This window comes from Microtus pennsylvanicus, chromosome 21 (assembly GCF_037038515.1).
Source record: "Microtus pennsylvanicus isolate mMicPen1 chromosome 21, mMicPen1.hap1, whole genome shotgun sequence".
Lineage (NCBI taxonomy): Eukaryota > Metazoa > Chordata > Mammalia > Rodentia > Cricetidae > Microtus > Microtus pennsylvanicus.
This window is the reverse complement of record NC_134599.1, coordinates 27,124,344-27,144,623: the sequence shown is the minus strand read 5'-3', so window position 1 is coordinate 27,144,623 and position 20,280 is coordinate 27,124,344.

Genomic DNA, 20,280 nt, shown 5'->3' with positions numbered 1-20,280 from the left:
AATGGCTGGTTATGAGCAGCATGTCCAAGAATCCAGGGGTTGTTCAGTCCGTGAGGCTGATGTCTTGGATGATCTTCAGTATATGCCAGAATCCTAAAGAAGTAGGCCTAGACACCAGCGATGGAATGGACTTGCAAGCAAGGTGAGGGCAAGCAGACAAAGAGCAAAACCTTCCTTCTCCCATGTCCTTATAATAGGCTTTCAGCAGAAGGTGTGGTCCAAATAAGATCTGAATTAAAAGTATATTATTCCTACCTCAAAGATGGGATTAGAAGTAGCTATTCCCATTTCAAACTAAGCGGAAATCCCTCACAGCTGTGCCCTCCATTTTTTTGGGTTTTAGTTAATTCCAGATATAGGCAAGTTAATAGCCAGAAATGCTACGATGCAAAATACGATAGCCCTACATAGAAAGTCCTAACCAGTCATCTGTACCATGTTTTGACTTCATATTGCTTGATGTGTTCCACCTGTTCTGGTATCAAAATTGAGATTGGCTGCTAAAGATTCAGTAGGATATATTTTTCCTTATTTTATTTCACTAAAAGGGTGCTCCCCCACTTTTAAGTGGTTGTTGAGTTCAATATACTACTCAGATTACCAATGAGAGATCCCACTCACTATAGGGAACTCACGAGTGTTGTAGGAATCTATCAGAGCCACTATATCTAGGGTAAACATGAGAACAAAATTGTTGTTTTCTAGAAGTGCTTTAACCTTGAAGAAATCTTGCTGGATATCAGTGATTGTTTTCTGTGATTTATTGAGCTGTTTTTCTGAGGCAGCTTTACAACCTCTACGTGACTTTGGTCACAAGATGCTCTGACATGCCTGAAACAAACTTTTGGGTTATTGGATACTGCAAACAGTACCCAATAAGCGATAAAGCAACAGGGGCTTGCCTTCAGAAAATCATATAGATTAGATCAGGAATTTCGGTATTAGGGACTTGTTTACCCCCAAGACAACTTTGTGCAACAATCAATAAATAAAAATAACTTTGTATGACTGTCTGCGGTTAGGTCCATCAGAGGCTGGGCCTTCTGTTGTCACACTAGAAGACTAAAAAGTTCATCATGAAGTGACCTCTTTCTTCAATCGATCCACACAACACAGAACAACCAGCACACATGTGTCCTGTAGAGGCTATCATACTTCTCTGTAGAAAAAACAAAACACATACATACACACACACACACACACACACACACACACACACCTCCTATTAAGACAAATTGGTACACCATAATATAGAAATCACGGTGTGGTTACATATATGACTTAGAAAATGAATCCGACTCCTTTTAGCAACATGAACCAGAAAAGACCTTACACATGCCCATAAGGGATGCTGTACTTTAGCACCCAACAGTAACAACGAATAACCCTAATGTAATGTCCAAACATGCGAGTGAATGGAATCATGAAATGATAATACAATGAATTCCTGAAACAGAAGTAAATGCAAATGTATTTTTCTGTATTGAGAAGTATTTCAAAAGCACGATGCTGAATAAAGACCAACTTTCAGAACACACACACCATGAAATTTAAGTCAGTAAATGGAACACAGGGCTAGTCTGCTCGCTAACACATAATTAAAATCATGAACGCCCAAACCAGTGACATGGCAGCAGCTGCCTTCAGGAAGAAGAATATGATGCCCAAGGTTATTTCAGCTTGGTTTACAAAGTTGGAACTCTTTTATTTCGAGGATTCTGATGAAATGCAAAATTATGCTGTATATCTCGCCGGCCATTCTGAGTAGCTCCTAGACAGGGCTTACTGTATTTTTCATGTTTCACTTTTTGTGGAAGAGAAGATTAATGGAAAGAGGGCAAAAATAAGGGGTGTATATGAGAATTGGGGAGCTCCAGCTTTTGAGTTTCAGCCCTGTCATTGCTGTAGTGCGATGCTAACTAGACTTTGACTATTATTTTGGGACCTGTAGCTGCTGCCTAAAGCTGAGCACAGTGGCATGCTGATCGCCTTGCCTTCTAAAGGGAGCCTTCAGCTTCCCAGGACAAGTACTCTTGGGATAAACTAGAGGGGCAGAAGTAGCCCTGCCTCTGTTTGAGCTTTTCCAGGGATCACTGGAAAAGCTCTTGCCGAGTCCTGGGGAGGGTTTCATGGTGGCTGCTACACCACCATCACCACCGTTCCTTTCAGCCTTCACACCCAGACAAGGCAAGGAAACTCCAAAAGAAGCATCCATGGAGACTCAAGACGGAGGACTTGCATAAATTTGAAGCTGGTATCTGAGCCGGACTTTACCAGTGAACTTGCAGGCTGATACTGGGCCAGTCTCAAGCCTGGCAGGAGATATTCAGATGGATGATCCAGATGGCTCTGGTGTTTTCTGTTTTCTCAGCCGCGCTCTCCGCTGCTTCCCTATCGAGCCCTTTCTCTTGTACTCTTTTCCTCTTGGTATGGATTACAAATCACCATCTATATCTAGAAACTTTTGGCCAATTTACAGTCAAGCACACAAACCCTTCCCATTAACTAGCCCTGGAAGCCAACGGCAACACCCCACACAGCTCAGGGAACAACCGGGAGTCCCTCACAGTTCACCTTCACCTTTGTGGGGTCAATCTCAACACCATCAACTGATTCCAAAGGAATCCCTCCCCACCCCCACCTGCCTCAGTGAAGCCTTCATTCCAGTGTCATTGCACTTGTCTTTTAATGAGTTGTGTGGAAACGTGTAAACCAGTCACTGGCATGAGAGCCTTTGCCAACTGGCAATATCAACTTGACCACAAATAACATAAGCAACCAAAAAAGTCTGTGAGAGAGAGAGTTCACTCTCCTCAGCTTCATTCCCTTACTAGATTCTAACCAACACAAGGCTCAGCCTCAGGAGGAGACTCACCCGATCACTATCTACAAGCATAGCTGATGCAAGCTAATCAAACGACCTACTCTGGAAATTGAGTCAGAGCTACCTTTAGCTTCTCTGCCCCTGGTGACATAGTCCTGTGCAGAAGTCCATTCTCTCTTCTCAGACCACATGATTAGAAATTCTGCCGAACCACTCGCTCTCAACTGGGGTGACTGGGTCCCCAGGGGACAGCCGCCAACAACTGGAAACAGGTTTTCACTGTTGTAAGGGAGACAGTATATTCCCAGCTTCTAAAGATCACTATATCATACAAAGCATCTGACAGACCCTAAGACCGTTTATTATCCAGTCCAAAATATAACAAAGGCTGAGGTCAAGAAATTCTGTCCCCAACCAATGGCTAGATACAGAAGCAACTAAAGACTGTCATCAATGTAGAAGTGAGAAGAAACAGACCTGGGCAGCCTCTGAAACCCTAGTCAGGCAAGGATCGAGACAGTGCCGTTATTATACTTTAACCAACCTCCAAAAATTGAATACTTTTAATTGCACCAATGAGCTTCCCTTTCCAGCACTTATTCTAATTAGCAAGTTGCCAGTTTCACCCATTAAAAACGCTTTTTTCATCAGTATGCTAATTAGTAAAGCTTTGGTTGTTGATTAAGACATAGGTAGCAGAAGGCATTTAAGATAGACCAGAGATGTAGCAAATATCTCAATTAAGCCAGAATGTCAGGGGGCTGCATAAGGCCTCCTAGTGAAGAAAAGGCGGCAAGGTAGGCCAGTGCAGGAAAAGCTTTTAAGTGGGCTCCTGGGGAGCAGAAGTGATGAGTGTGCAATTGCCATTAAGGTTTGCTGCTGGCCTCCCTTTGGCAGCTCACTCAGAGAGATGAGAAACGCCAGCAGGAAACAGGCACACTTCACACCACACTGCCATCCTGACTGGAAGCTGGAAGTATCCCGCCCGCTTCCACAGAGGTGAATGATTCATTTCCTAAGGACTTACATGGTGCTCCATTCTTTACTTTGTTTGAATCCCGCCTAGAAGGTTTCCAAAGAAGCCTGCATTTTCTAAATCACGAAAACGTTCTATCCATTCTCCTTTTTAAATATATTTTTATTGATATTTATTGAGCTCCACAGTTTTCTCTGCTACCCTCCCTGTCTCTCCCCTCCCTCTTTAATCCTCTTTCAAGGTCCCCATGCTCCCAATTTACTCAGGAGATCTTGTCTTTTTCTATCCGTTCTTCTGCAGAGCTACTCCATTAATACTCCTAAGGGAGGAGGAAGCTTTAAGAATTTAGCAAGTTGAGATTTACATCATCCTTCAAAGAAAGAAGCAGACTGTGTGTCTATGCGTTTAAGAATCACATCATAGAGACTGTCTTGGGGTTTCCATTGCTGTGATGAAACAATATGACCAAAAGGCAAGTTGGGGAAAGAAGGCTTTATTTGGCTTACATTTCCACATCACAGTCCATCGTTGAAGAACATCAGGATAGGAGCTTAAACAAGGCAGGAACCTGGAGGCAGACCCTGATGTAGTAGCCATGGAGGGTTGCTGCTTACTAGTTTGCGCCTCCTGGCTTGCTCAGCCTGCTTTCTTAGAGCCCAGGACCACAGCCCAGGGATGGAACCACCCACAATGGGCTGGACCCTCCCATCAATCACCAATTAAGAAAACGACTTACACTGGATCCTATGGAGCCATCTTCTCCTTTAAGGTCTCCTCCTTTCAGATGACTCTAGTTTGTGTGTCAAGCCAACATAAACTTAGCCAGCACAGAGATACAAACATTAAATGTCTCCATTTCAGCTTCTTTACCCGATCTGGTAAAAAGTTAGTGTCGTAGTTCACTTCTCCATCACTGTGATAAAACACTGACCAAATCAACTTGAAGGCAGGAAAAGAGTTTATTTGGCTAATAGGTAGCAGTCCCTCATCAAGGGAAGCCAAGGCAGGAACTCAAGATGGGAACCTGGAGGCAGGAACTGAAGCAGAGGCTATGAAGGAACCCTGCTTACTGGCTGCTTCCCCATTGCTTGCACAGATACCTTTCATACGTATCCCAGGTCACCTGTCCAGGGTCGGCACCATTCACAGTGAGAGGAGCCCTTCTCCATCAATATCTGTCAAGAAGGAGCTCCCTACAGATATCCCAAAGGCCAATCTGATAGAGTCAGTTCCTGGTTGATATTCTCTCTTCCAGGTTTCTCTGGTTTGTAATAAATTGACAAGATCTAGCCAATAAAGCTAATTATTGAAAATAGTTGTTTATTAAATTTGGAAAAATCACAAAAACGGAACGCAGAAAGTGGCATATATAAATTTTTAAAGTTAGACAAAAAATATACTCCAATTTTTAAAAATCGACTGATATTATTAATCATTCTTATTCTCTGTTACAGCGGGAAGTTATGTCAGCTATTTAGTTAGTTGGGGTTTTTTCCATGTGTGTATATGGATGTGTTTCCCTGCGGCTGTGGGTGCACTGTGCATGCACATGTGTGTGGAAGGCAGAGGATAGCCTCAGGTGTCACTCTTTGGGCCCTGGGGACTGTCGATCTTTGTTGTCTAGTGAATGTCTCTCTTTGACCCTGAACTTACCAAATAGAGTGGCCAGGCTGGCCAGGAACACCAGGGCCTTTTTCTGCTTCCCTAGTGAGGGATTACAAGTGCACACCACCACACCTGACTGGTTTGTTTAAATATGAGTTTTAGGAATTGAACTCGTGACCCCATGCTTGCAATGTAAGCCCTTTGCTGACTGAACCATCTCCCAGTCACCATGTATTATTTTCTTATTTAAAAAAGTAAATGGATTCAAAGGCTATCACCCATGGAGTTCATAAACACATTTCAATTTCTTATTCATAAATAGCATTACAGGTTTAGTGAGTGATGATCAAAATGACTACAAAATGTAAAGAAATTACTAATGAGGAACAAATTAAATGATTGATTATATTTTATTTACCTCATAAGCAACTGATGCTATTCTATAGCATTTATTAATAAAAGAAATTCTGACCACTCAATGATAATAATAATAATAACAACAGCAACAATAATCCCAAAGACTGAATGAAAGAGATAGAATATTTTTAAATGGAAAAGGTTCACGAGGGAATACAGCATATATATTTAATGAGCATATTGCTTACTCCTAAGCCTTTGACTTGTTAAATTTTCATGTTATAATAAGTGCCGTGATTATTAGCTTTTTCAGGGACAAGAAAACTGAGTTAAGCAGTTTGCCTGAGGTCACAGTTGAAGGCTGTCACAAATCTCCTGGAGAATTCAGTAGCCGAGACGTATAGAAAATGCTTAACAAACTATTTCAGAGAAAGAACAGGCTAGGTCTTGACCTATGGAAGACAGTGGCTCACAGTAAACAAATTACATCGCAAAGCAACGACTTCATTCAATTTGGATTTATCTTTTCTATTAAAAATGATCTTCCTTGTGAAAAGAACAGAATAAACATCATTAGGACCAAACTGAAATGTGAAGACCCAGCTGCAAAAGAGAGTTGGAAACAAGACGCTTCATCACACAAAATGGATTCTGATATCTACACGGGAATTCATTTGGGCTAAAGCAACAGGCAGGTGTGGCTATGATAACCTCTAAGGGAAGGCTGAGGAGCAAGGCCTGGGGCCTACAACCGAGATGAACAGACGCCTGGATCTTCAGAAGTGAGGAAAAGTTAGAAATGTGTGCATCTCTGGCAAACGTTGGTAAACAGAAGGTGTCACAAAGCCCTTGCGATTGCCAGGTGATTGCCAGGAGTCTGTGTGAGCTTCCTAAGAAAGAGACTGCCAAACAAAGCTCATGGCCTGTTGGTGTCAGGGACACGGGAAGCAGGCCGGCTGCCTTTGTGCTTTCTAGCTATGGCACCGAGGAAAGGAAATGGCTCTAAAATGACAAGGGCGTATCACATGGCATGTGATGAGCAAGCAGAGGAAACCCTAACCATCTGCACTCTTCATCCACAGCCAGGATTTCTAAAGTAGGTTAGATTGCTGGAGAATTTAGCTTTCCACAGAGCCCAGGAAATCGAAGGCTGGCCAGGTGACTAGTGAGCAGGTGGTGTGGCCAGCTTGAAACAGGCTATAGGCTCAAAACACATAGCCTTTGGGCTTGCCAATTGGTTGTGAAAATGATGTCTTGTTGTAATAAACCCAGGAAAATCAACTTTAAAATAAATGCCACCTGCAGCAGAACCCAAAGTGTTTACAGATCGGTGCCTGAAAAAATAAAATCCAGAGATTCCTAATCTCATGAAGAGGCCACGATGCGTCATGCATAATCAAGGTTACCTGCTGCTATCACTAATGGAAAAGAGAAGAGGTAATCAAATTAAATTGATTGTCTTCTGACTGAGGAAATGATGAGTTAACAGAAGGGTGGCAAGCCGCATGGTGCCGAGAACAAAAGGAGCCAAGGAATGGGAATTTGGCTGCGTTTATCCAGTTGGGTCCAATGAAGACTAACACTGTCTGTCCCACTGAGTGTTTTGTTAATATTTTGATGACTCTTCCTCTAGCCATTTTTGTAAAGCATATTGCAAATTATTATATACTTTAATCTGTTCGCCCATTTTAATAAAAACCAGCACAGAAATATAATGATATTTCCATCGTAGTATCCCTTCATGTGAAAAAGCTGCACTTTGGCTAACTGCTGGCTGAATTCTTATTTTTAATTTTGTGTGAGTACCAATATTCTGCAAAAGCACAAACGTTTTGTTCTGTTCTTTCTCGTTTTCTCAAGGTAGATTTTAGAGATGCCATCGCAGAGCAGGAAACTGCGACAGCTTCAAGCTCTTGACAAACATAACCGATTGCTTCTGCCTTGCTCATCAGTGTGTTCCTCCTTCACAGCACATCCTTGGTGATTCACAAGGCGAGATGCGCTTCCTTCTAATTCCTGCTTCTTAATGAAGCTGGGAGTTTTTCCATATGTGATTTGCCGTTTGATTTTTCTCTTTTGTGATTTGTATGCTTGTGCCTCTGTCTACTTTGTTACTTAATTTTTGCTATTAATTTAATGATCTCTTATAGGTAAAGAAATCAAACACTTATTTGGCATGGATTGCCAATTATCTTTAATTAAGTGGTTTCTCAGTTTTATGTTTCTACATAATAAAAACATTTACTTTCCTTTGTTGTTCTCTCATTTTTTTATTTTAAAAAGCCTTTGTGATCTTCACATTTAAAATATTCCTTTATTTTAGTACAGATTTTATAATGGCTTTATTAATGCTATCTAACTATCATGAGGAATATTTTAAAATGTGGTATGATTACTGCTGAATGTGGGAAAGTCAGTTTCCTTCATGGAAGTGGCACTTAGTATAAAGACCACACTCCAAGGACAGTCCCATGTGCAGGAGTAATCACCCAACACAAACTGGACTCCATGGGATTTTCTATGATGAAGAGAGAGAGGTCACAGAAAGTTGAATGGATTAGGAGGTGACGGGGATATGGAAGGAGTTAGGGGAAGGGAACAAATATGATAAAAACACAGTGTATGAAATTCTCAAAAAATAAATAAAAAAGAAAAGAAGAGTGAACACTATCTAATTAAAATATTGTGACTCTTTTTAGTGCAAAGAACTTCATTGTTTCCTAGATGAAAATCCAGATGCTGAAAGTTCTATACTAGATCCATTGACATTCCAAATGCTCCTAAAAATAACCACTAAAGTGGTGTCAGTCTGTGAAATAAAAGAACCAAAAGATATTGACAGTCACCTAGCGATGTGCAGCTCATCCTATTGCTGAAATCCCCTGACAGCATCCTTGCCAAGTGATACTCAATTACACTCACCTTCCCTGTCTCCTAAGATAGTTGATCTTGTCTTTAGAAAGCTTTAGGTCTCAGACCTTTTTATATAGAATAAAATGGGTATCCTCGAACCGTCTCATGTGAATGGGTTTCAGTCCCCATGGCCTAAGCATCTGCCCCATTTTTAAAGAGAGTTATTCCGTAATCGCTGAATCTTTTATTCTCAAGCTAAGCTTATTTGCTACTCTGCTCAATGCCTCACTAAGATGAGATTTCTAATCTTCTCCTCATTGGTGTACCTAGAAACTCTAGTTAGTTTCTCTATTTTGAATTAATCAGAGCTGTGGGCAAGTACACAGTGAAGAAGTGGTGTTTCATTTTCCCTTTAGGACCCAGTTCCGTGACTGACCACGGGATCCCAGTTGAGCTGGAGAGACCCATCTGCATAACCTGAGCACACTATTCTCTAAAACAAAGCATCATAAAAGAAAAATGGTGAGCAGAAGTCACAACAGACAACAATAGACTTCAGGAGTTATGTATTCTAAAGTCACCCTCAATAAGTGTCCAAATACCAAGTCTCCTTCGTCACCTCTTCTCAAAGACTACAGAAAGACAAACACCAAAACATCCAAAGGTCAAAAAGAAAGTTGGGTCTACCTCAAGAAGAAACTGGGGGATCCCACGTGTGACTCCATAGAAAGATGGCTTTTGAACAAATTCTACTAATTTGTGGGAAAACAATCAGGGAGAGAAAGACAGCATCTTCATTAACCAAAGACAACCCTTCTCATTTATTTGCTTTGTTTTGTTGTGTTGCGTGGCAGGGTCTTCCATAGCCAAGACTGATCTTAAATTGGAGACCTGCCTCAGCCTCCCAAGTACTGCAATTACAGGGCTGTATCACTACTCTTGGCTTATTGCTCTCCCTCTTTTTTTCTTTTTCTTTTTTTTCTTCTTCCTTCCCATTATAGCTGCGTGTAGAAGACTACAGAGGAAATTAGCCTGTCATGGACCACGTCCCTTGGGCCCTGCTCCTGAGGAGTGACTGAGCAGAGTAACAAAGCTGAGGAGAGCTGATTCCCAGACCTTGAAACCCAGACTGAAGCCTGCCCTGGGAGGGGATAGGAAGAGAGATGGAAAGAGTTCAGAGGCTGGGGGATGCCGCCACTAATAGAGCACTTGCTTCCCAAGTGTGAGGACCAGGGTTTGATACCTAGCCCCACAAAAAGGAAAAGAAGACAAGGAAATAAACATGCACAGAATTTAGATTGAAGCTTTTAATCAGAGACGATGGAAAGAATCCTATGAAATCTGCTAAGATCTCACTGGGTGACTGGAAGAATATTTACATTGAGTTACAATCTCTACTGCTGCACAATTAGCGGATTTGTGCCCCGGTCCCCCCAGAGGGGTCCTGCTCCCTCCCAGAGGGTACCTGCTCCATACAATAGCTGTAAAGCTCCCTGGTCTTGCTTTGCTTTGTTATTTTAAGGTCAATTTTCAGGAAAATTCCAAAGCTGATTAGGGCCAGTTCAGATGGCTACAAGATATCCATTGCCCTGCACATCATCCCTGAAATTCTCTTCATACTGTTCAGCAAGGCCCTGAGCACCTACGGTTTGAAACATCTGTATTTCTACTTGAGCCAAATCTGAATTTTTGCTTTGCTGCCAAAAAAATGTAAGAAAAAAACCCTTTGGTGAACACAGAGGAGAGTATTTGAAAGCTGTGCTTCAAAGCAGCATTATGTTCTCCTGGTAGCAATTGTTTAATACCAAAATTTGTATTACTCAGGGGCTGAGCAGGTGGCTCAGGAGGTAGTGAGCCTAGCACACAAGCATGAGGACCTGAGTTCGTGTCTCCAGCAGCCACGTCAACTCATGGCCTACCCATAACTCCAATTCTAGGGGAAAGGCTGTAGATCCTCAGAGCTCTCTGGCCAACCAGTCGAGCCGGTCTGAGTGAGAGACCCGTCTCATAGAGATAAGGTAGAGAGCAACAGAGGAAGCCAGCTGACTCTATCTCTGGTCATCACATACACACACATAAATGTGATATGCACACGTACTACACACACATGAATACAATATACACACATACTACACACACATACACACACTACACACATAAATGCGATATGCACACATACTACACACATGAATACAATATACACACATACTACACACACATACTACACACACATACTACACACACATACACACACTACACACATAAATGCGATATGCACACATACTACACACATGCAAATGCAATATACACACATACATTATATGCACACATACTACACACACATACCACACACACACAAATACACTATACACATACACTGCACACATACAGAAATGTGATATGCACACATACTACACACATATACCACACACACTACATATACATACACACATATACTACACAATACATTATATACTACACATGCATACCACACACATACACAAATACACTATACACACATACACTACACACACACATAAATGCAATATGCACACATAGTACACACCTATAAATACAACATACACAAATACATTATATGTACACATACTACACATCCATATACCACACATACAAATACACTATCTACACATACACTACACACAGAAATACACACTACAAAATATAAACCAAAACTTCCATTTACTTAGATATTCTCCTAGTAGAGAACTATGGGAAGCAGACCACTAGGAGGTTTTAATTAGAAATAATTTTCACCAAAGTGTTTTTCTGGGTCACGTGAAGTGGGGATATGAATTAAAGGAGAAAAGCAACAGCTGTGCTATCAGATGCCGGTTTGGCTGGTTTGTGGTTTTGGTTCTTTATGATGCTGGGGATCAAACCCAGGTCCCCGGGCATGTAAGGCAGGAGCTCCATCACTGAGTCACATGTCCAGTATGAGCCAGAGCTTTTAACTGTCAATGACAAGTGCCAGACCATTGTTATTTAGATCCTGTTAAATAAGACAGAGAAATGTGTCACTTTCCTTAAAACAACAGGATCTGTATTACAGGAGATATTACATCCTTTTAAAAAAAACTGTAGCAACAACTTCTCAAGTTTTAACAATCTTCACAATTAATAACTTGAATAGCAATTATTTAGCTTAAAATATGAAAAATAAAATTAGCCTGTATTTCAACAGGAGTCCTTTGAATAAAAAATAATCTCAAATTACAGAATTAACAAAGATCTCATCTTTTTCTTAATGTGAAATTGATATTCAGATAGTTTAATTATTAGGTAACAATCATAGAAATTAGGAAAATGAAAATAAACTTTAATTTTTTTGGACATGAGCCGTGAAAATAATTCCAGGGGTAGTTTAAAACATTTCAATATGAATTGTACATAGTTACATGACTATTTTAAGTAGAATTTTAATCTCTTTTTTATATGCCTTGGTTGCAAATTACTCCGTTTTTAACTTATAAAATTTTCTTGGTATTAAGGAGGATACACAGATGATCAAGAATCCCTTTGGAACAGATGGGTCTAAGTATGAGGGTGCACGCATACATGTGTGCTCCTGTGTATGTAGAGGTCAGAAGACAGCTTCCACCTTTTGTTTGAGACTGAATCTTGCTTTACCAAGTAAGCCAGGCTAGTTGCCCAGCGTCTACCAACTCCACGCATCTACCAGCCTGCTGCACCGAAGATACTACCACTCACACCATCTGGCTTTAGAGGTGAGTTCTACGGCTTCCCAACTCACGTCCGCATGCTCCCAAGACTTCACCAACTGAGTCAACTTTTCAGTCACTGTAAATGTTGACAGCTCGCTCGTCAAAAGGTTGAGCCCAACTCCGCCCTGCCCCCTCTGAGAGCCAGTGGGACTTGCTGCAGGCTCAGTTCTAACAAATAGGACTTGGTGGAGATGACCTGAAGTGCTCAAGCTAGGTGTGAAGAGAGAGTGTTGAAACTTCCTCCTTTCTTCCTTGCATTGCCCACTCTGGAACCTCCAGCTGTCATGTCATGAGGACCCATGAGCACCGTTACAGAGAAGCACTAAAGATTTCTAGTGCTGGAGTTTGGGGGTTGAATGTCTATTTTTTTTAAAAAAAAATCCATCTGTGAAAGAAAGACCTGGTCCCCAGGGAGGTGCTGTTAGGAGGTTGTGGTAACTTCAGGACAGCAATTCCCAACTCGTGGGTCATGATCCCTTTCAGGGTCAAACAACCCTTTCACAGGGGTCGCAAATCAGATGTCCTGCATGTCAGGTATTTACATGATGATTCACAGCAATAGCAAAGTTAGTTATGAAGTAGCAACAAGAATAATTTTATGGTTGTGGTCACCACAACATGAGGAACTGTATTAGAGTGTTGAGAACCACTACTTGAGGAGGTAGAGCCTTGTAGGAGGATCTTAAGTTAATGGGAACGTGGTCCCAATGGGAATTTGGACATCTTGACCTGTCTGGCCTTCCCACTTGGCTTCTTCGCTTATACGGATAACAGGTTTGCACTGCTAGGCATGCCTGCCGTGTGCTGCTTTGTCACAGATCCAGAACAACAGGGTCAATGAATCATGGATCAAGACTCTGGAACTAAATGCCAAAATAAACCTCTTCTCTCCGTGAGCAAAACTTCTCAGCTGCTGTGTTAGAGTGACAAAAATCGAACACGCCTGTCAGACAGAAGCGTGAGTCATCTCGGAACCAGACTCCTTGCTCCAGCCTTCCCATGAGTGAACCCCATCTGATGTCATGACATATGGGTGATCCTCAACTAGAAACGACCAACTAAACTGATCCTGGGTTCCTCAGCTAGAAACGACCAACTAAACTGATCCTGAGTTCCTCAGCTAAAAACAACGAACTAAACTGATCCTGAGTTCCTCAGCTACAGAAACCACATGAATTGTTAAATGTTTCTTGCTACTTAGAGCTGTTAAGTTTGAGGATAACTTGTTGGGGATTTGATGCTATTTTATTTTTTAATTAGCATTAAGGTAAGAGGTTACCTGTGGCATTTTCTTATAAACTTTGGGTGACCCTTCTCACTGTTCTTCTCACTCCCATCCATCCCTCTCCCAGTCTTCCTGTTGACCAACTCCATTCCTATTATACCCTTCCGCCACTAAAGTGCCCTTCTAATTTCATATCCCAATGCTCTGTTGTCCTCTCCACGCCTTTGAAGGCTCTCTCCTCTGGACCTCATGCCCCTTTTCTCATTTCTTGACTTCTACCCACACTCACTCCCACATAAACATGCAAATATAAAAATTAGAATCTGAGATCCACATAGGACAGAGAAAGTGGTATTTGTCTTCCTGAGCCTGGGATACTTCAGCTAATTTAATATTCTCCAATTCCATTCATTTCCTCAAATTTCCATAATTTCATTTCTCCTTATGGTTGAAGGAAATTCCATTGTACGTCTATCCCATACTTGGGTTACCCATCCATTTGTTAATGGGCGTCTAGCCTGATTCCACTTCCTTGCTGTTATGAACAGAACAGCAACCATGTGCAAGTATTTCTGCAGTAGGATATGGAGTCCTTGGGACATTTGCCCAGGAATGATATGGCTGGGTCACGTGGCAGTGCTATTTTTAGGTTGTTTTTTAGGAACTTCCACACTGATTTCCCTAGGGGCTGTACCAGTTTACACCCTTACTAACAGTGAATGAGAGTTCCTCTTCCCCACGTCCGTAACAGAATGTGTTAGCACTTGTTTTCTTGAAGACAGCCATTCTGACTGGGGTGGGGTAGAGGCTTGAAGTAGTTTTAATTTGTGTTTCTCTAATGGCTAAGGATGCCCAGTGCCTTCATCGGCCACTGTGTTTCCTCTGAGAGCCGTCTGTCTGGTTCATTGCCTGTTGGATAGTTCGCTTTTGTGTCAATGTTCAATCGGTATGAAAATCTCTGGACTCTCGGCTTTGGTTCGTGTCTCTTCACGATGCTGTAACAAAAGGTCCACATCTTGGCACAGGCTCGTGGACTATGCTTTCCATGGCAACGCCCTTGACATCTGGCTGCTGCCCCCATGACAGCTGTCCTTTAATCCTGGGTATGGTTTCTACCCATCCTCTCCAAAATCCCTAATGGACCTTCTCTCTCTTTTCCAGGTATTTGCTTCTGAACTGGTGCCAAGCTCTGGTACACAGTTGTGTCTAAGTCATGTGCTGTAACTTTCAGGAAATGCAGGAGTAAGTTTCCTTAAAGGGAAAGGGAGCGTTTACCAGGTGCTTAGATGCTCGTGGGCCTTCTGGCATCCTTATCAAGTGGGCCCTGTGTCTTTGGTGCCGCCTTTCAAATCAGTCTAACTTGCATCAGTGGTTGGCTGCAGTGCCCCCCCCCCATTTGCTTCCACAGACAATCTCTGATGCTCCCTGTTGTACTCACCACCAACACAAACCCATGTGGTGCCCAGAACTACCCAGTATTGTGACCAGCTCTGATTTCCATTACACCGAAAGTTCCCCTAAAGCCCTTTGTTCTTCTGTCCCTGGTATCTTCTTCACCTTACAGCAATCTGTTCGCTTTGTAGTCCAAACATGATTATAAATTAGTTCTTTTGATTAAACAATAAAATTAACTTCAAAGGAAAACTATAAATTATTTTTCCATGTCATTTTGTCTGTGTGTGTGTTAAGTAATCAGGACACCAGGTCAATTATTGTAAATGTATATACCCAGTTTTTTTTTATCTACTCATATACTTAGAAAATTTGGATTCTGAAAGTGAGGTACAGAAGCTGGAGGTGGAGTGTTGGATTTAGAAGGAGGTTTTAGAGGAAACCCTGCCTGCTCCGATGTAACCCTGCCACTCGAGAGTGGCAGTTCTCAGCCTGTGGGTCATGACCTCTTTGGGTTCACAGTGGCCATCTAAAATTATCCTGCATATCAGATATTTACATTACAATTCATAACAGTATCATCATTACAATTATGAAGCAGCCACAGAAATAATGTTGTGATTGGAATTCACCACAAGTGAGGAACTGTATTAAAGGGTCACAGCCTTAGGAAGGTGGGGAACCACTGCTCTAGAACATTGTGGTTCTAGGTAAAATAATTAACCCATCTGCATCGTCTTCATTGCGAGTGGAGACAGTTACAGATCCAGACCCTGCCAACCGAATGAGTCAATGAGTGTGCTAGAATACAGACACACTCGGTAGCTGTTGGCCGTCAGCAGGGGGTCTATGTTCACTTGCAGGCAATGGATATCTTTACCTTCTCTGATCTGTGTGTCAGCAGCGCGGACCACAATGTTTATGTCTTTGTATCTTCCTGTTGTGCCGATGCAACACAACTCACAAACATGCTCGCAGCTGTATTCACCAGCTCCCCCAGGAAAGACAGGCAAAGATAAGAACCTCAACAGGATTACAAACCAGCTGTGGCTGTTCTCTGAATTTCGGTAGCCTATGGCACTAAACAATAGTGTCAGGGCTGGAGAGGTGGCTCAGTGGTTAAGGAGAGTAAGCCACTCTTATAGAGGCCCCAAGTTTAGCTCCCAACACTTATGTCAGCTGGACCAGTACTGTCTGTAACTCCAACTCCGGGGGGGGGGGCGGGATCCCACCTCTCTGGCCTCCACAGGAACCTGCACTTGCTTGCATTAACACGCACTCATACATGCAAACACATGCATGTACACACACAAGACCAAAGAAATCGTTAATAAGCGTCATGAAAGTCAGGGTGCTGCGTGGTAGAATCGGAAAACAACTGAAATTGTCCATGAAGAGAATAAAAACGCCTGTGGTTCTCAACCTGTGGGTCGCGACCCTTCTAGGGGTCAAACGACCTTTTCACAGAGGTCACCTTTGACCATGGGAAAACCTAGATATTTACATTGCGATTCACACCAGTAGCAAAATTTCAGTTAGGAAGTAGCAACAAAATCATTTTGTGGCTGGGGGTCACCACAACATGAGGAACCGTATTAAAGGGTCCAGCATCAGGAAGGTTGAGAATCACGGCTTTAGACAGTTCTAGTCACATGTAATTTAGTGCTACAGCCAAATTCTAAGACAAAGCGCCGAGGCACTGGGTGTTAGCTGGATTGTGTATTTACTCGATCCTAGCTTTAAGAGAAAGCAACGGTCACATCAGCCTCGGAGCAGGTTGTCGCCACATCAGCACCGCCGGCTTTAGAGAGAGCTTATTGCCAGGGCTCCACCACATCTGCAAGAGATTGCCTACCAACTGCCGCGGGATGCGCCGCTCAAGGTAGCAGTTACCAGCTGCACATTATTTGTTTGGTCCTGTTTAAAATAGTGCTAACTTGCGTGCCAGCTACTGTAGGCTCCAGATTCTATTCATTAGGGATGGAAACGCTAAGCCAGCGGCTTGTTCCCTGGCAGCCTGTGCCAGCTTGCTTCCAAAACTCTGCCTCGGAGTCCCCGCGGGCCCGTGAGAGACTCCAAGATAATGGCGAGGCTCTTCCAGGGCATTGCTTCTGAGGGTGGTCCACTCGTGATTTGCATAATAATCACCCGGGGAAACAAACTTATTTAAAATAAAATTTAAATTTCAGTCCCTTTCCTAGATCCTAAGAGATCAAAAATCTCTGGGGACAGACTTTGGAATCTGCACTTTCGCTACATATATTCTTACACAGGGCACACTTTGAGACCCAAAGTCATCTGGAGCCTTCTCTAAAAGGAATTGTTTCTCGGGAAACCAATTGGGATTTTTCCCAGCTAGAAACTGCCGACTGCTTTTCCTCATTTTCTCCCACTACTGTTATTCAAGGTTCAGTAAACTCTCATCTGCTTAATCGCTCTCCGCAACAATTAAAATCTTTGCTGCTAAGTTTCGCTAGTTGGTAAAGCCCAGATATAAACCATTCGGTTCTTTATGAGCATGGCCCTCGTGGGAGTCTGTGTCCCCTGTTCATTGTGAGAGAGCCTGTGTCTCTCCTTAGAATACACAAAGCTCCTAGAGCATGCGCAATGGGTAAATATGCGTTACCATGGCATCCTCCTCCTCTGTGGCTTCCCTTGTAACAGATTTAGTTGTAAACATCTTTCTTGGCTAAGTTCCTTAATTGTGTGACTCTTTGTGCTCTAGCAAGTGGAGGATATATGTGAGCAGTCTTTGAGTACATTTGATGTGTTGACGTTGATTCTGACGCTCGGGTGAAAGGATGCGTCTCTGGCCCAGTTCAACACCTGGTCAGCCCTGGCATTTCAGTGTAGGTGGAGTGAATGATCAAATGAATACCGCTTCTCTGCTACCGTAGCACAACCTGCTAAGAACCTCGTCCCAAAGTCCCGTGGGCTCTAACCTAATGTGTAACAGCCCCTTATGGTTTTGACAGCTCTATTTACATCTTTCTTCTTTCAAGTTGTTTCCTTACCTTCTCTCTTGCGCGTACTTTATTTTCGTCCTATCTTGCCCATTTCTTTGATTCTCTGAGTAGAACTTTCCCCGAGAACTTAAGCTACCCTTCTGGGTTCATGGATATACTAAAACATGTTCTTTTTCTTTTAGGTCATTGCTGAAAGTAAACCTTCTCAAAAACAGGAAAATTCTGCTGCTCCAAGCTCTTTCCGACCTTGACTTTTTAACCAGATTTTCTTTTTGTACCAACTGCTGCCTAATAATCAACCTTTACTTCATGTCCATAAACAGATCGAAGGAGAATTAATCCAGAGTAAAAATTCTGGGCTCTGGCCCATGAAATAACTTACTTGTGTCTCAGTAGACCATCCAGACGTAGGGGTAACATTTGGGCCATGCCTGTGTTTTCTGGTGAGTTCACTGCCCCTTTAAATACTTGAGAGCGCCATTTTTCTTAGATGTAGTCCGTAGCTTTACGGAAGGAAGTATTCTATGTCAATTGGCCCAAATAGGATGTAACTAAGGTCTGCCTAAGACAATTCCAGACTGCACCTGTTGACCCAGTGTAACTATTTATTGCCACTGTATACAGACTGCACCTGTTGACCCAGTGTAAACTATTTATTGCCAATGTAAACAGTGTGACCAGTAGAAGACCTATCCAATCGCCCACTTGCCATCCTTAAGTCTTAGATAAAATAAGAGTGCTATTTTTTAAAATCTTCCCCTACTCTTTCTTCTCACATCATCCTACTTATCTAAGGACAGGTGAGCTAAATTACCCTCGCTTTCCAAATCACCCTAGGCCTTGGCATTTACTACTGGAGATCTGATACGTCAGACAAAATTATTTGATGCTAATGGTGACTCAACCCCATAGCCATGTCCTTATAGGGAGAAGTCCAGTTACCCTTTGCCTTTTAAAAAATCCATTAAAATGCATTTCTACAACTAATTAACTGTGACTTTTCTAATTAGTAAAGCATAAATCCACAAATATTTATTGAGCACCTACTATGTGGTAGATACTCTCCTAACCACCGTGAATGTAAATGTTAACAAAAGATTTGTGCTTTCATAGTAATAAACATCTAAAAAAGATAAATGAGGGCAATAAAGAATGGGTAATTCATAAAGAAAATGAAATGTAGAGATGGGACATAGCATATGCTGTTTGGGACACAGATAAAAGTTGGTAACAGAGAAACCGCAATATAGCACTCTAAAAAATATAGACACGCCTTTTGTTGTTTTTGTTGTTGCTGTTCCCAAGGTGAAGGTGGCCCTATTGACCAGAGCCTCCAAGGGCCAAGCTTCCTTCAGTTTCCCCACCCACCCTGCAGGGTAGTGTCCTCATGCACATGGCCTGATCAGTGCATCAGCGCCATGTCTACATTTAGCCAGCAAGAATGAAGAAGTCCAGGGCACGTGCCTCTGTTAAGAAGCCCTATAAGCTTGCATTCCCACCAGCAATGGATGAGTGTACCCCTTTCTCTACAACCTCTCCAGCAAAGGCTATCATTGGTGTTTTTTATTTTAGCCATTCTGACAGGTGTAAGATGGTATCTTAAAGTTGTCTTGATTTGCATTTCCCTGATCACTAAGGAAGTTGAGCATGACCTTAAGTGTCTTTTGGCCATTTGAACTTCTTCTGTTGAGAATTCTCTGTTCAGCTCAGTGCCCCATTTTATAATTGGGTTGATTAGCCTTGCACGTACTGGCTTTGTGGGAACCTAGGCAGTTTGGATGCTCACCTTACTAGACCTGGATGGAGGTGGGTGGTCCTTGGACTTCCCACATGTCAGGGAACCCTGATTGCTCTTCAAGCTGATTAGGGAGGGGGACTTGATCGGGGGAGGGGGAGGGAAATGGGAGGCGGTGGCAGGGAGAAGGCAGAAATCTTTAATAAATAAATTAATTAATTAAAAAAAAGAAGCCCTATAAGCAATGAGCCCAAGCTCCTCTCCCTCCCATGGCCCACACTGAATCACACGGCTTCAACAAATTACAGCACTGTCTTGGAAACATGGTCTCTAGTTGAGCTAAGAGTTGCGGAATGATGGAGGAAGGTCATTGGTTAAATAAAGAAACTGCCTTGGCCCTGATAGGACAGAAAATTAGGTAGGCGGACTAAACAGAACAGAATGCTGGGAGGAAGAGGAAGTGAGCTCAGACGCCACGTAGCTCTGCTCTCTGAGGCAGACACAATGAAGCTCCGACCCAGGATGGACGTAGGCTAGAATCTTCGCGGTAAGCGCACATTGGGGTGCTACACACATTAATAGAAATGGGTAATCCAGATGTAAG